General features: G+C 36.1%; 1 non-coding gene across 1 annotated transcript; it reads left to right on the forward strand.

The window, feature by feature from the left end:
- The first annotated feature begins 15,127 nt into the window (after positions 1 to 15,127).
- Positions 15,128 to 15,234, forward strand: LOC132254839 (small nucleolar RNA R71). Its single transcript, XR_009467220.1, has one exon. It is a non-coding gene; the product is annotated as a small nucleolar RNA R71 (small nucleolar RNA).
- The last annotated feature ends 250 nt before the right edge of the window (positions 15,235 to 15,484 follow it).

The following is a 15,484-nucleotide window of genomic DNA, read 5'->3' on the forward strand; positions in this document are numbered from 1 at the left end:
GACTAGATCCAATATTCAATATTTGAGATTTATATTCTTACAGTAGTGAAAATGTAAAAGAGGTTTCTAGCACCACCAAACTTGAGGGCGAGCTTCTTCTAAGGAGGAGAGAATGATGCAGTCAATACTAGTCAATTTATGGAAGTATGAAAACATCAAAGGTTTGCATAAGAAAAGTTTGTTATTAAATTAGAAGTCAAGAGGTTAGTTTTTTTTTTTATTAAAGGCTACTAGTGGTGTCTTGGAAACCTTCAGAAAGTAGTTGGGGTTGTCATTATAAAATAGAAGAACTTGCTTATTGTATGGACTTTTGATGATTATCAAGAAAAACAAATATATGAAGTGATTAACCAGATGTTCCTGGTTTGAGCTTTTTTCAAAGGGTTTTTCCTAAATTTTTCCTTAAGATATCATGGCTTCGATGGTGTTTAGAGTAACTTCGTTGAAGTTTACTTAGATAGCAGTTATAATAACTTTTTAGTTTTCATCACAAACTCATTGGCCAATACTTCCTTCAACTTGTCCATTTCATTTGTATTATTCCTAGTCAAGAGAATATCATCAATATAGAAAATAAGAATAGAAATCTTCCCATTCAAAGAATGTTTGTTGAATAAAGTATGATCTGTCTGGCCTTGTATGTACCCATGTTTCTTAACCACCTTCGTTAACCTATCAAACCATACTTTGGGAGATTGTTCAAGTTCATATGAGGATCTTTAAAGTTTACAAACCTTACCAACATTAGCTTAATTCTCAAATCGTGGAGAGATTTCCATATAGACTTCATCCGTTGATCTACATTGAGGAAAGCATTCTTGACATCCAATTGTTGAACAATCCAATCTAGACTAGCTGTTAAAGTCAACAATACTTTCACGGTATTAAGTTTGGCAACAAGGGCAGATGTCTCTTTGTAGTCTATCTATATGTCTGAGTGAATCCCTATACCACAAGTCTTGCCTTATACCGTTCGACACGTCCATCTTACTTGTACTCAACAATGAAGATCCACTTATATCCAACTAGTTGCTTCCCTTTCAGCAAGTCAGATAATTCCCAAGTCCCATTCATTTTTCAATGCCCTAATTTCATCACTTACAGCCTACCTTCATTCAAGTTTTTCTAGATTTTCATGGATACTCCTTGGAATCTCTATATTTGACTGATTAGTAACAAATGCATTATATTTTGACGATAATATGTCATAGGAAATAAAATTGGAGATTGGATGTTGGGTATATGATTTCACACTTTTTCTTATAGCAATAAGGTGCGAAGTAGGCACTTGGACTTGTTCAAGCTACCATGGAAGGGTACAAATCAGGTATGTATCCCTCTTCTGCTCTTTGAAGGATATAGCAGGCCTATCTGGAACTTCTCATTTTACTAGGTCAGGGGATTCTATGTGGGATTCCTAGATAAGGGAGATGGAAGGGATGCTAAATGATCCAATGAAGTTTGAGACAGTGAATGAGTTGTTGTGTACGATTCTTAAAGATGAAGGTTTATTGTTTTTCCTAATCATGAAGGGTTTTTCCTCTTGAATGGAGGGATAGGGGAGGAGAACTTAAGAAAACGAAGTGCAAAAAATTTTCGCTTACATGATGATAAGGAAATCTTAGAAGAATAATTACTTCCCCTTGAGTCACTATAGCAAGAGAAGTGGCTGTGGAGAGATCCCCTTAGGTGAATAAAAAATTCCTTTGGTTTTGTAAGCTTGTGGGGGTTTCGATGGAAAGGTTTGAAGAGGTCATTTTGAGAATTCTTATGGAAATTGAGAGTACGAGGTGCTATGCTAGTTTGTTGAAGGCTAGTAAAAAATGTACTATGTCCATTTCAAGGAAAGAAAGAGAATTAAAAAAGCTCTTTAGCACTATTAATTATAACGATGTTGCAGAAAGGGAATAGAGATCAAGAATTTAGGTAGGCAAATTTTTGTAGTTCCTAAATGAAGCTTTGGAATTTGTCTAAGAATGTCAGAGGCTTGCACTATTCAAATAAAAGGAAGCCAATTGAGTCTATGGTTAGGAAACTCAAACCATATTTGGTTTGTTTTCAGGAAACAAAGATGAGGGAGAAGTTTGATGGGTTTGGAGATGTTTGGGGGTTAATAGGAACTTGGGTTGGGTGTCTTTAGATACAAAGGGCATGATGGGAGGGGTTTTTTTAATGTGGGTTACGAGTAAGTCGGAAGGGTTGGAATTTAAAGTGGGATCTTTTTCTATTTCTTATCAGTTTAGAGATTATGATGAGGGCTTCATTTGGGTCTTCTCTAGCTTATATGGACCTTTAAAAGGAAATGAAATAAGGGAGAAGTGGGAGGAGTCAGTTGTCATAAGGGGGCTTTGGGATGAGTCGTGGTGCTTAGCAGGTGACTTTAATGTGGTATGTGTTCCAAATGAAAGGAGTAATTGTAGGTAGATGACATCCGCTATGAGAGAATTATCCAACTTTATTGATGAGTTTGAACTTGTAGACCTGCCTCGGGGGATGGGGTGTAAAGGTGGTGGGGGTGTGGTTACACTTGGAGTGGAGGGCATGGTGGCTCGATTGGACCATTTCATATTCTTTAGCGACTGGGAGGAACTTGTATCCAGGCCTATGCAACATTTGCAGCTAAGACCAATCTCTAATCATTGCCCCATTTTCTTATATTATGAAGGTGAGAAAAGACCAAAACCCGTTTAGATTCAAAATAGAGAACTTAATTTAAATTTTAGCAACAAATGATCATGCAATTTGTTTAGTAAAAATGAAAAAAAAAAGTAACAGAAATAGAATGCACATATCTACAACATTATGTGCACAATTAGTTGTATATAATAGTTACTTCATTTGCGACTTGGAAGTCATGTTCTAGTGCAATGTTGACAGAATCATATATTTTGGTTTGTTTGTGTGATAATGAAGTTAATTTTGTAATGACAGTATCAATGGAATTGATATCACTAATAGTGCAAAATTTTCCAAATTGTAGAAAGATACATATGTATATTATCCTATTGAAACTAATGGTGAAAAATGTAATTTTCTTTTTTAAGGCTAAAAAAAACCAAAAAATGATAAATTTTACCAAAAGAGGGCCACATGTCACGTACATAGGAAGTCAATAGAGAGTGACCAAGGGTAAGACAAAAAGAAGATAGAAAATGAATAAAGAAATGACTATAAGCCCTAGCCCTCACTCAATCCATAAATAAAATTCAACAAAAGAAAAATCTGCACCTTGACCAAATATAATGAGACTTGAAGAAAGCTTCTTTCAACCACTGATAAGTTCTGCACTTTTCAAATGCACCAAAACAAGGTCTATCATTAGAGACAAAAAGGATCAAAACAAGTACAAAGGGGTTATTCACCATACCTTCCTATTCCACTTGCTTACTTTCTCACCAACAATAAGAAGTCCTATAGATAGAGGGTTTTCTTGTTGGTGAATGAGAATAGCATTTGCAGCCTCCTACCGATCTTTTCTTAGGAAGCTTCCAAGAAGCACTTCCCAAATTGACTTTGGATCATTGCCCAATTGTGTTAGATACCAACCCATTTAAGTGGGGGCCAACTCCTTTTAGATTTGAAAACATGTGGTTAATGCATTCTGACATCAAGGATAATTTAGGTTACTGGTGGAATGAGTATAGGGTTAAAGGTTGGAAAGTCACAAAGTCAATGAAAAAACTTCAATTTGTTAAGTCAAAATTGAAATGATAGAATAAGGTTTTTATAGGAGATTTAAAATAAAAGAAGAAAAGTATTCTTTTAGATATTGTGGAGTTGGATGAGAAAGAGAAAAAGGGGTCCTTTTCTTCTAAACTAGTAGCAAGGAGGACCTTAAAGAAAGAGAAATTGGAAGAGGTGTTGTTAAAGGAAGACGTGTCTTAGAGGTAAAAATCTAGGGTCAAATGGATAAGAGAAGGGGATTGCAATTTTAAATTTTTTTCATAGGGTGGCCAATGTCAGGCGGAATAGGAAGCTCATTAATTTCTTGGTGTCAGAAGATGGGGTGTAGACCCTCTATTTTGTCTTCCTCGCACATGTCGTTTATAGCAATTCCCTGGTGGCCCATTAATACTCATGTTAGCCTATCTTTTCTAAGCCACCTCGGAGACTTTGGTTGAGGGATTATCTAACCTCTTATTGTGACCCTTGGCAGCCCTAACTTAGACTTAGGCTTTTCTTGCTTTTTTTTAGGATAGCTTTTAGGCACCCTAGGCCCACTTAGGCACCCAAGGCCCATTTAGGTAACCTTAGGCCAATTTAGGCACCCTTGGCCCACTTATGCACTCTAGGCCCATTTAGGCACACTTGGCCCATTAGTCATTACCATTAGGCCCATTTAGATCATTTTTTGCATGGATGCATGGTTTGCATGGCTTGCATGGTTGCATAGCTTGTATGGCTTGCATGTGCTTGATTTTGTTTTTGTTTTTTTTATCTTTCTCTATTTATTAGTTTTATTCATTTATTTACTTATTTTTAGAAAATTGCATGAGCTTAATAATCATATTCATTTCATTTTTATTTATCTATTTATTAATTTATTTTGATAGGGAATTGCTTGAGTTGATAATTCATTTTAGTTATGCATGTGATCTATATTTTTTAATTTCTTTTAAAATGACATAGTTTGAATTTTTAATTATTAGTCACATTTTTTTTTATTACTCTAACCCTTATTTTTTCTTTTTTCTTTTTTTTTGTTATATTTTGTTTTGTTGCCCGGGATTTTACATACTCCATATTGAAAAAAAGATTATTAAAAAGAATGATTATGGGAAAGGATGATTATGGGAAGAAGATTAGAATGATGAAGGTGGTCGGTGGAGTCAACAGGATGATTATGGGAAGAAGATTAAGAAGGCTAGGTTTTGGCAAGTGAAAGGAAAGAGGGTGCAGCGTGTATGTGGACAGGAAGTGAGGTTGTGTTCAAGAAAAAGAAAAAAAAAGTGGTCTGAAAAGGAAGAGCACCAGAACGGAAAAAAGAAAAAAAGGATTTTTCCACATGATAGAGGGAGAGGAAGAGAGATGATTGGGGAGTGAGGGTGCACGGGAGAAGAGGTACAAAGGAGAAAGAACGAGCGAGGCTGATTTTGGGAGAGAGAGAATAGGAGTGATCAGTCCATGTTTTGAAAGGTAAGGCTGTGATTTTCAGAGAGAATAGGAGTGATCAGTCAGTGTTTTGAAGGGTGAGGCTGTGATTTTCAGAGAGAGGAGAAGAGCGGGCTGCTGTTTTCAAAGAGAATCAGTCTGTGTTTAGGAGTGATTCGGGGCTGCTGTTTTCAAAGAGGATCAGTCTGTGTTTTAGAACAGAGGTGGGCCGCACCAGAAAAGTTTCGGAAAGCATTACTGCATCAGAGAGCCGCACCAACAAAGGAGCCAAACAACAACTTTTTCTTTTCCTTTACCAAAGGTTGGAAGAATAGGCAGAGAAAAGAGGTATTTTTTTTATTTTGAGAGAGTCTGACACCTTTGGGGAAGGAAGAACGACCAGCCGCACCATACTTGAGACGCTTTCAACATGCATCAGAAGAAAGGGTGACACCAAAAGAAAAAGTGGCAGCAGCCGCACTAAGGGGAATCCAGGTGAGAGGAGCAAGATTATTTTCTGGAATGTGAGAGGATGCAGCCGCACCATTGAGAGGAGGATTTCCGGAACAGCCGCATCATTGAAAGACAAGAGAAGAACCAGCCGCACACATCCAGATTTGCTCCAAGCACAGCAGCTGGTCATTTGCTTGCCCTTCATCGAATCAAACGCACACATCCGGGCAGTTTTGATAGCGCCACAGCAGGTTAGTATCAAGCATAGAAGCCGGAGTTCATTTGCTATCCCTTTCACGTCAACCTCGCACCATTACGGGTTGTTTTGGAGCACGCACAACCAGCTGGTTTTGGCCAGTCGAATCATTCAAGCAGCTGCCACTTTGGGAAGACTACTACCCGTACACATCCGGTTGGGTAAGCTTCTCTATTCTTATATTTTTTTTTAATCCATCAATACAATATGTTAAAAGTTCTTTGTAGATTTACTGTTATGCCATTATAAGTCATTGTTAAGCTTGATTTCTATTTATCTGTATGCTAACTACTTATCTATTTATTAACAAGATTTGTGTTATAGGCTAGAGACATAGTTTTAAATTTTGTCTTAGATAGTTTTTCTTTAATTTAATTTTTGGTTTAAGAGAAATTTGTGTTCATTAAAATAGTTAATATTAAGTGTCAAATATTTGATTTTAGGGTTGCCATAATTGGTGTTAAAAATATTTTTAAACTTAGATTTCATTTTAATAATGTAATTGATTCCATGAATTCGTATTTTTTTAGTTGTTTTCATTTAATCTGATTCATTTTAATTATTTTAGGTGTTTTATAATTTTAGGTCATTAATAAAATCAATTCTATACTTAAAAATTCATGCCTTTAGTTTACTTTGATTTAATTTCACTCATCTATTCAGTTTAGGTATTTTCTATAATATTAGCTCACTAATAAAATTAATTCTATGATTGACAATTTATTGTTTGCTTTGATTTAATTTGGATCATTTTAATCAATTTAGATGTGTTCGTGTGTTTAATTGATCTCATGCTAATTCTTGATTGTTATTCTTAATGGATGTGTTTCTTGAATATTCATCATTAATTCTTGGTGGGTATCTCGTTAGCTTATTTGATCTAAGTTTGAATAGTTTATTGCTTTGGTAGTCTCTAGTAAAATTTACTTTTCGGAGGCCATCGGAAAATAGGGAAGATTGACCTCCATTCTCACTACTTCAATTTTCTCAGTTGTCAAAAACTCTACTTTGCGATTTTAATCACTTTTGTTTTGCTTGGTATTTTGTTCCTTATGTCTTGTCATTTTCAAATTAATTTCTTTTATTTTGAAATCCAACACTTTCCTTAAAAGATCCCTTTAAAAATCTATTTAAAAAATTCATTTAGAGTCCTTGGAATAAAAAAAATCTCATTTTCTTAAAATAATATGCAACCATTTTTTTATCGGTTTGCATCTTTCTTGGTTTTTAACGAAAATTTTGGTTTGAAATCAGACTCGAATCAAAGCTTGTGGTCCCACATAAATGGGATAATTTTGAGCTAAATTCGTGTATATCAATTGGGGAATTGGTGAAACCCCTACATAAGAAAATCTTTTCAAAAATTATTTTTGTTGCCACTTTTGTCACTTGTTGAAATTATGTCTATCTTTTTTTAGGAATTGTATACAAGATGAGTGTGATAATTAGTGTTTTCATATACTTTGATAATTTCTGCTATGCTAATTAGATAACAAGCATGCTAGGATTTCTATTTTTTTTTTATTTATTATCTAACCCCTCATGTCTTATGGAAGCGCATTGTAAGTTATCCATGTTATCCAGGTACGTCCCCTATCACCTACTTTCTAAATTTTGTAAACAATCATGTCACTGTGAAATATGCATATGTTTGATAATCCTTAGGTGCTTAGATGTATGCTAAATTCGCTATGATTAAATACATGTTGTGTGTTATACTTCTGTACCAACTCTGATGTTTTATGATAGTGCTTGAGAAGTGGTCCGAGTACGTATTCTAACCTTCCTTTATTGTAATTTGATCTTGTTTGGCCTGCTCTTTTTTTGTAACCACCTAGCCTACTTAGGTATCCATAATTAGCCGATTAATTGCTACATTCCCCTTAACTTAGTTAGTAGAGACCTTTATAGGGCTTAGAGGGGTGCTACCTTTTAAAGGTACCTTCCCAATAGGTAACCTGATCCCCGGATCTAGACTCGGGTTTTTCAAAGACATGCCTTTTTTTTCAAAAAATTATGGAGTCATTTTTTAGGGTTTTTATTTCTTGTTTTATTTTCCCTTTAAAATAAAAATAAAATAAGTGGCGACTCCAACTTTTTTTTTTCAAAAATTAATTTTTCACAAATAAATAAAAAGCGAGTCTCGCCGACCGAGTGGGGCACGCGTGAGAAATGCGGGTCCACATGGGGTAGTCTTAAATAACATTGAAGGCATTTCGGAGAAGATTAAGCGCCACTTTGGAAAGTTATTCTCTAAGCCTCCGGGAGGTTCTTGGAGGATTGAAGGTTTAGATTGGTCCCCTATCTCATCAGAGAGTGCTGAGTGGTTGGACTATCCTTTTTTTAAGGAGGAGATTCACAGTGTTGTGTAGCATTTAAATATGGAAAAGGTCTCTCGGCCAAATGGATTCACTATTAGGTTTTTTTAGCAGTGTTAAGCGACAATCAAGGAGGATCTTTTAAGAGTTTTCTTAGAGTTTCACAATAATGGGATAATTAATCAAAGCACGAATGCTACATTCATTACTCTAGTGCCAAAAAAAAAAAGTAAAACCAATAAAAGCTCTTACTACAAACCCATTAGTTTGGTTACCAGTTTGTATAAGATTATAACCAAAGTATTATTAGGGCGATTGCATAAAGTCCTTCAAGCCACCGTTTTTTTTAGGAGAAATAGATTTTGGACATTATTTTAATTGCTAATGAGGTGGTAGATGAAAGAAGGAGATAAAAAGAAGAAATAGTAGCATTCAAAATCAATTTTGAAAAGGCCTATGATAATGTAGACTAGTATTTTTTGGATCATGTTCTCGAAAGAAAAGGGTTTAGTGCTAAATGGAGCTCTTGGATGACGGGTTGTTTTTCTTTGATGACTTTTGCAATCTTAGTGAATGGAAATGCCAAGGGTTGGGTTAAGGCATATCGAGGCCTTAGACAAGGTAATCCCCTTTCCCCTTTTCTCTTCACCTTTGTGGTCGATGTTTTAAGTAGGTTGGTAGTGAGAACAGTGAAATAACTTTATTTGAGAGGTTTTTAGTGGGTAGAAATAAGACCAAGGTATCTCATTTAAAATTTGTTGATGACACCATTTTCTTTTCTAAAGCATCATTGGAAGATTTGTAAACTCTTAAGCAAATTTTGATGGTGTTTAGGCATTTGTCTAGGTTGAGGATCAATCTAAAGAAAAACACTCTTTCTATGATCAACATTAGTCATGATCAAACCTCTAAGTTAGCTTCCTTGCTTGATTATGTTGTCTTTGAGTGGCCCTTATCATATTTAGGTCTTCCTTTAGGAGGAAACCCAAATTTGATTTCTTTTTCGGATCTAGTGTTAGATAGAGTCTTTAAGAGGTTGAATGGTTGGAAAAAAGCTTTCTTGTCCTTAGGAGGTAGAACCACCCTAATTTAATCTTATTTAATGCATATCTCAAGCTACTTTCTTTCTTTTTTCAAGATCCCAGCTTCAATAGCTTTGAGGATAGAGAAATTACAGAGGGATTTTCTTTAGTTGAGGTCTGGGGAGGATAAAAGGGATCACTTGGTCAGTTGGGACTTAGTGTGTAGACCTAAGGAGTTTGGTGGGTTAGGGTTCGAGAAAATTATTGTAAGGAACCAAACTTTATTAAGAAAATGGCTTTGGAGGTACCCTCAAGAAAGTTTGGCCCTTCAACATTAGGTTATATTGAGTATCTATGGGACACATCCTAATGGATAGGACACCAACAACATAATTAAATGGTCACATCGTTACCCTAGAAAGCCATTGCACATATTCTCTAGGTTTTTTCTATACACCCGATTCGTAGTGGGTGATGGGACCAAAATTTGTTTTTAGGAAGATTTGTGGTGGAGGGACCAACTGTTATGCTTAAAATTCCCAAGACTTTTCAAAGTCAACCACTACTAAAAACACTTTCCATTTCAACCGTTTTGGATAATGATACTTCTTCATCTTGAGATCTTATCTTTTGTTGCAATCTGATAGATGTGGAGATTGAGGATCTTGAAAGTCTAATGTCTTTACTTTTCCATTCTTATTTAAATCATTCTATTTTAGATTCGAAAGCTTGGTTTTCGTCCTCCTCAAGAGGTTTCTCAGTTAAATATTTTCTTTTAGTCTTATCTAATTTCTCGTATTCTACTTCTTTCTACCTAACTCATTTTTTGTGGAAATCAAGAGCCCCCTTTAAGATTATAACTTTCGACTGGTTAGTGGCACATAAGAAGACAAATACCAATGACATGCTACAGATGAGAAGACCTTTCAAAGCCCTTACCCCGGATTGGTGCATTCTTTGTAGGAGTAGTAAGACAGTTGATCATCTTTTCTTACATTGTCTGATCACTTTGGCATTGTGGCATAGGATCTTCTCATAGGTAGGGATGGAATGGGTTTAGCCAGACACTATTCGTGATATGATGGTGATCTCTTTCAAGTGTTTTGGAAACTCTATTAGAGGCAAGACTCTTTGGATGATCGTGTGTCTCTCTTTGTTGTGGATTGTGTGGAAAGAGGGGAACGCTAAGATCTTTGAGGACACTTTGAAGATGCCAAACATGATGTGGGATGAGCTTCATTTCTTTGTTTCATTTCAGGCTTACTGTACAAATAATTTTAAACCCTATCCTTTGAGTGTAATTCAACTTAGTTGGTTGTTGATTTACACCCCTTAAGGTAGGGTCTACAAGACCAAGAGTTGTCACATTTGTATAGGTTTTTGTTTGTTTTGTTTATCCCCTTATATAAAGGAGATTTACTTTGCTCTTTTTTATCAAGTATGTATTTCACAAGGAGGATTTCTCATCCTTTTCATGTTTTCTTTTCTTATTTAATATATTTGTCTATTTTTTATTAAAAAAATAATAATAATAAGTTGGTAAAATGTTAGGATTTTCTCCTAAATAGTTACCCAAACAACAAAAAATCCCCTAAGGGCCATTTTTCAACCTTATACTCCTTAGTATGAAAACTAGATGAACAGTTTGAAGCTAAGGAGGCATAGAATGATTTGACAAAGAAGCACTCATTCTTCCAACCCCTTCATATCTACTTCCACCTACTAACCCCTTGAAAACCTTTGCTTAGATTTGCTAAAGAGAGTTATTTACCATCTTGATCTCCCAATCTTAGAAAGATCTTAAAAAACAAGGGATCTAATATCCTTAGCCCTTCTTCGCCTAAAAATTTGCTACATTATCATTTTTATGGGAAGCAAGTCTAATAAAAGAAGGGAAACAATCCTTTAGAAGAGTCTTACTACCACACCTATTCAACCAAAATTTGGTCTTAAATTCATTGTTAATGGAAATATAGGCTCAACATTAGTCTCTTTCTAACTAATGATCTTTCATAGCCAAAATTGATTGCATTCTTAATAAACAATCTCGAAAGAGTACTTTTTATGAGCTTCAAGCGTCTTCTCATTTGAAAAATATTAAGTTTACAAGAACCAAATCTTCTCTTGAAACTCTAGTCTGCCATGCCTTATACTAAGCAAGATTTGTAAGAAGCCCCCATAGGAAGAGTTATATACCTATCAAGCAAGGTTCCCATTCTACAACCATGTAAAGACCCAAAATTCTTAACTTCAAGTTCCTTTCCCTGTCATGATTAGTTTGCACTATTGAAAAACTAACTTTAAAGTTAGAAAATAGTGCAAAGTCAACAACCTTCCTCAAATATATCACTTGCTCATAAGTAGCCTCACAAAAAAAAAAAAAAAGGCATTTCATTTGTGTAAAGAAGTTGTAAAACCTCTTTATCCACTCTCTGTCCTCAATGATCTAACTCTCACATGGAACATTAAAGAAATAAAACTCAAACTTCAACAAGAGTTATCAAATAACTTGTCTAATCACAATTCTTAAAGAGAAGGCATTATGCAAATTTAAGCTTTAAAAGAGTTTCCACTCCCAAAGGGTCAAACCTTACTCTTCCACAAAAATCTAAATGTGAGATGATAGTTTCTGAATATAATATGCTAAACTAATCTCTCCCCCCAACCTAGCTCTTTTCAACACTTAGCAAACTGACCAACTTCAATAGGCTAAGAACGCACCCTTTTTTTTTTCATTTCTCTTTCTCTTTTTTTTTTCATTGCAAGGGTGCAAGGCTTAAAGGTATTCTTTTCTAATTTGTCCATGTAACGGGGGTCCATCAATGACTCCCAACCAATTAAGGTTTAGGGCATCAAGCTTTAAGGATCTTTCGACCACTAACTCCTCGGATTTTACCCCGAACTTTTGAGAATGAATTTTAATACCCAAGCACCTACAATATATTAAACTACACCTATTCACCCTTGTAACGAGCATTGAGGTCAGTGACTCCCAACCAATGAAGGCTTAGGGCACCAAGTTTTAAATATTTTCACCATATACCCCTCAGACCTTGCTCGGGTTTCAAGGCAAGCAAACATTTTTTTTTTCAAAGGTTCATTGGCCTTTTATAAGGTGTCCCAACACTATTAAATGAGGTCAAAGGTACCAAGTCTAAATTTTTCCAAGTCAAGAGGGAAATAGTTTTTCATCTTATACTCGGAACCTATTGTGCACAGTGTGTGAATAGCTTAAAGTGGAAGAACTAAAGTTGAATTCAATAGAAGTTTCAACAATTCATCAACTTTAGTAAGCATAATACAAAATCTAAGTCAAGTGAAAAGACAAAAATTCAATTTCTCCCTTTTTAGTTTGAAAATTTTTCCTTAATAACCATAGAGAGTAGAATAAAAAAACTTTAAAAATTTTAAAATTAAGCAAAAAGCAACTAAATTACCAAAATAACTTAGCATTATTAACAAAAACTTCCTTCCTCAACTCTCCCCCCAACCAAGCTGAACATTGTCCTCAATGTGACAAAAGCGATTGAAAAATAGGGAGGAAGTGGTACCTCCTGAGTGACATGGAGTGATGCTGTGGAAATGATGGCTCAGTTGCCTCTCCTGTAGGAGGCTCCTGATGAGGCATAGGCTGATCAACAAAATGAGGGGCCTGTGATGGCTCTGATGAGCTGGGAATGGCATGCTCAGGAGTTGATGTAATGCCGAGATGATGATGGATATCCTCGGTGCTTCAATATCTGGCATAACAGCCTGGGGAAAAGGAATGGAATGGCATCAGCTCGGAGCAGCTTCTTTCGATTTTCTTGCAATTCCTCCTGATTTTAATCATTCAAAAAACCTATTTTACATCAAAACAAATGAAAATTAAAGCATTGAAATCAAAATTAAAACAAGTAATAAGTAAAACAAAAAGCTATGGACTAGCTAGCCTTTAAAAAAACTAAGTCCATCAAAAAATTTGACCCTGATTTAGCTTGTCCAGATCCCATATGAAGTTTGCATCCCTCACTTGAGACTTGCTTTGTATGATCTTGCCATACAAAGCTTGGCAACCTTGTAGAGTAGCAAGCACATCAGGAAGTTTAGACAACCTTTCTTCAAGATCCCCAAGACTTTCATTCAGCTTGTCTTGCATATTCTAATTATAGTGCTCCTCTACTAGAGTGTCGATAATGCATACCTCTTCTGGACCTTCTTCTTCTTCCGGAGTGATTTGCTTTTTAGACATATAAAAAATGTTAAGCTCAAGTGTCATGTTGCCAAAAGTGAGTTGCATGAGTCCATTCCTATAATTGATGATTGCATTTGAGGTAGCAAGGAATGGCCTTCCAAGGATGATAGGAACTGAATTAGCTTCCTTTACAGTAGGATCCGCATCAAGAACAACAAAATCTACCGGATAGTAGAAATTATCAACTTGAACTAAGACATCCTCAATTACCCCCCTTGGAATTTTTACTGATCTATCTGCTAGAGATAGGGTGATTGATGTTGGCTTCAACTCACCAAGTCCCAATTGCTTGTAGACAGAGTATGGTAGTAAATTCACACTTGCTCCCAAGTCTAACAAAGTTTTCTCCACTACCTTTCCTCCAATCATGACTGAAATGGTAGGACATCCCGAATCTTTGTACTTCAAAGGAGACTTGCATTGTATGATTGCAATTACTTGCTCAGTCAAGAAGGCTTTCTTGTTCACATTCAACCCTCTTTTGATAGTACACAGGTCCTTTAGGAACTTTGCATATGTTGGAACTTGCTTAATCATGTCTAGCAATGGAATGTTGACCTTCACTTGCCTCAATACTTCTAGGATTTTTGATGCATTTTTTATCCCCTTTTTCCCATGCAACGCTTGAGGAAAAGGTGGAGAAGTTGGTTTCTTCAGCATTTCTTCCTTAAGAAGTTCTTTCTCCGGATTTGCATTCACTGTTGAACCATGGTCCTCCTCCCCTTCGGAATTTTCACTGACATCTTTCTTCTTTCCTTTCATTTCCTCCCCCTTCTTTGTTTTTTCGTCTTTCTTCTCTTCAACATATGGCTTGAGTGTTGGTGGCTCAACCTTTTTACCACTCCTTAGAGTGATCAAGGCTTTAACATCTCTCACCTGTGAAGATTCTCCCTCATGAGTTTCCACTTCGTGGATACCCTTGGGGTTTTGGTGAGGTTGAAAAGGAAATCTACCCTTCTCTTGCACTGTGTTTAAGTTAGTGAGCCTTGAGATTGAGTATTGGAGATTATCTATCTTTCGAGATAGATCATTTTACATTCCATCCATCCTTTTATTCAAAGTACTCTCTACACTGTCAATTCTTTGACTGAGTTGAGCATTGATGGCTTTTTGGTCTCCAACAAAATCTCCCACAACCTTGCTGAGATTCACTATTGCTTGTTCAAGACTTGAAGATTGTTGAGATGGTTGAGCCGGCTGTTGGTACTGAGGTGCTCTTGCCTTCCATGAGAAATTTGGATGATTCCTCAAACTTGAGTTGTAAGTATTTCCATACGGAGCATCGTTATTGGGCCTGAATTGTCCAATGGCATTTGCTTGATCTCCAAACATTTCCTTTACAGCTGGAATTGTAGGGCACTCCTCCACCAAGTGTTCATAAGATTGACAAATAGGACACAGTTTTACTTGCACTGGTGTTTCAGCAACAGCTTGTACTTCATGCATCTTTTTCAGTTCTAGCTCCTCCAATCTTCTTGTAATAGCCACAAACTTTGCTTTAATATCATCATCTTCATTCAAGGTATACATCCTAGCCTTAGAATGAAGAGCATTTGGTTGAGACTTCATCTTTCCCACTTCTCCTCTGTGCGGTTCATCCCATCCCCTTGAGACTTCAGCTACATAACTCAAGAAATCCATAGCTTCCTCAGGATTCTTACTCATGAAATCCCCTCCACACATTGTTTCGAGGAGTTGCTTCATTGAGGAAGACATCCCATCATAGAAATAACTCACCAACAGCCATGTATCAAAGTCATGGTGAGGACAAGCATTAATGGATTCCATGTATCTTTCCCAACACTCATAGAATTTCTCATTCTCTTTAGCTAAGAAGTTTGAAATTTGCCTTTTCAAGCCATTTGTTCTGTGAGTAGGGAAAAATTTCTTGAGGAATTCAGCTTGTAAATCAGTCCAAGTATGGATACTCCTTGGCCTTAAAGAATTAAGCCAAATCTTGGCCTTATCCTTTAAAGTAAAAGGAAATAGTTTAAGCCTCATCAGGTCGATAGAAGCTCCTCCCTCTCGGAATGTATTACAAACATCTTCAAATTCCTTGATATGGGCATAGGGATTCTCACTTTCCATTCCATGGAAAGTTGGTAGAAGT

Source organism: Vitis vinifera, chromosome 12 (genome assembly GCF_030704535.1).
Source record: "Vitis vinifera cultivar Pinot Noir 40024 chromosome 12, ASM3070453v1".
Taxonomy (NCBI): domain Eukaryota; kingdom Viridiplantae; phylum Streptophyta; class Magnoliopsida; order Vitales; family Vitaceae; genus Vitis; species Vitis vinifera.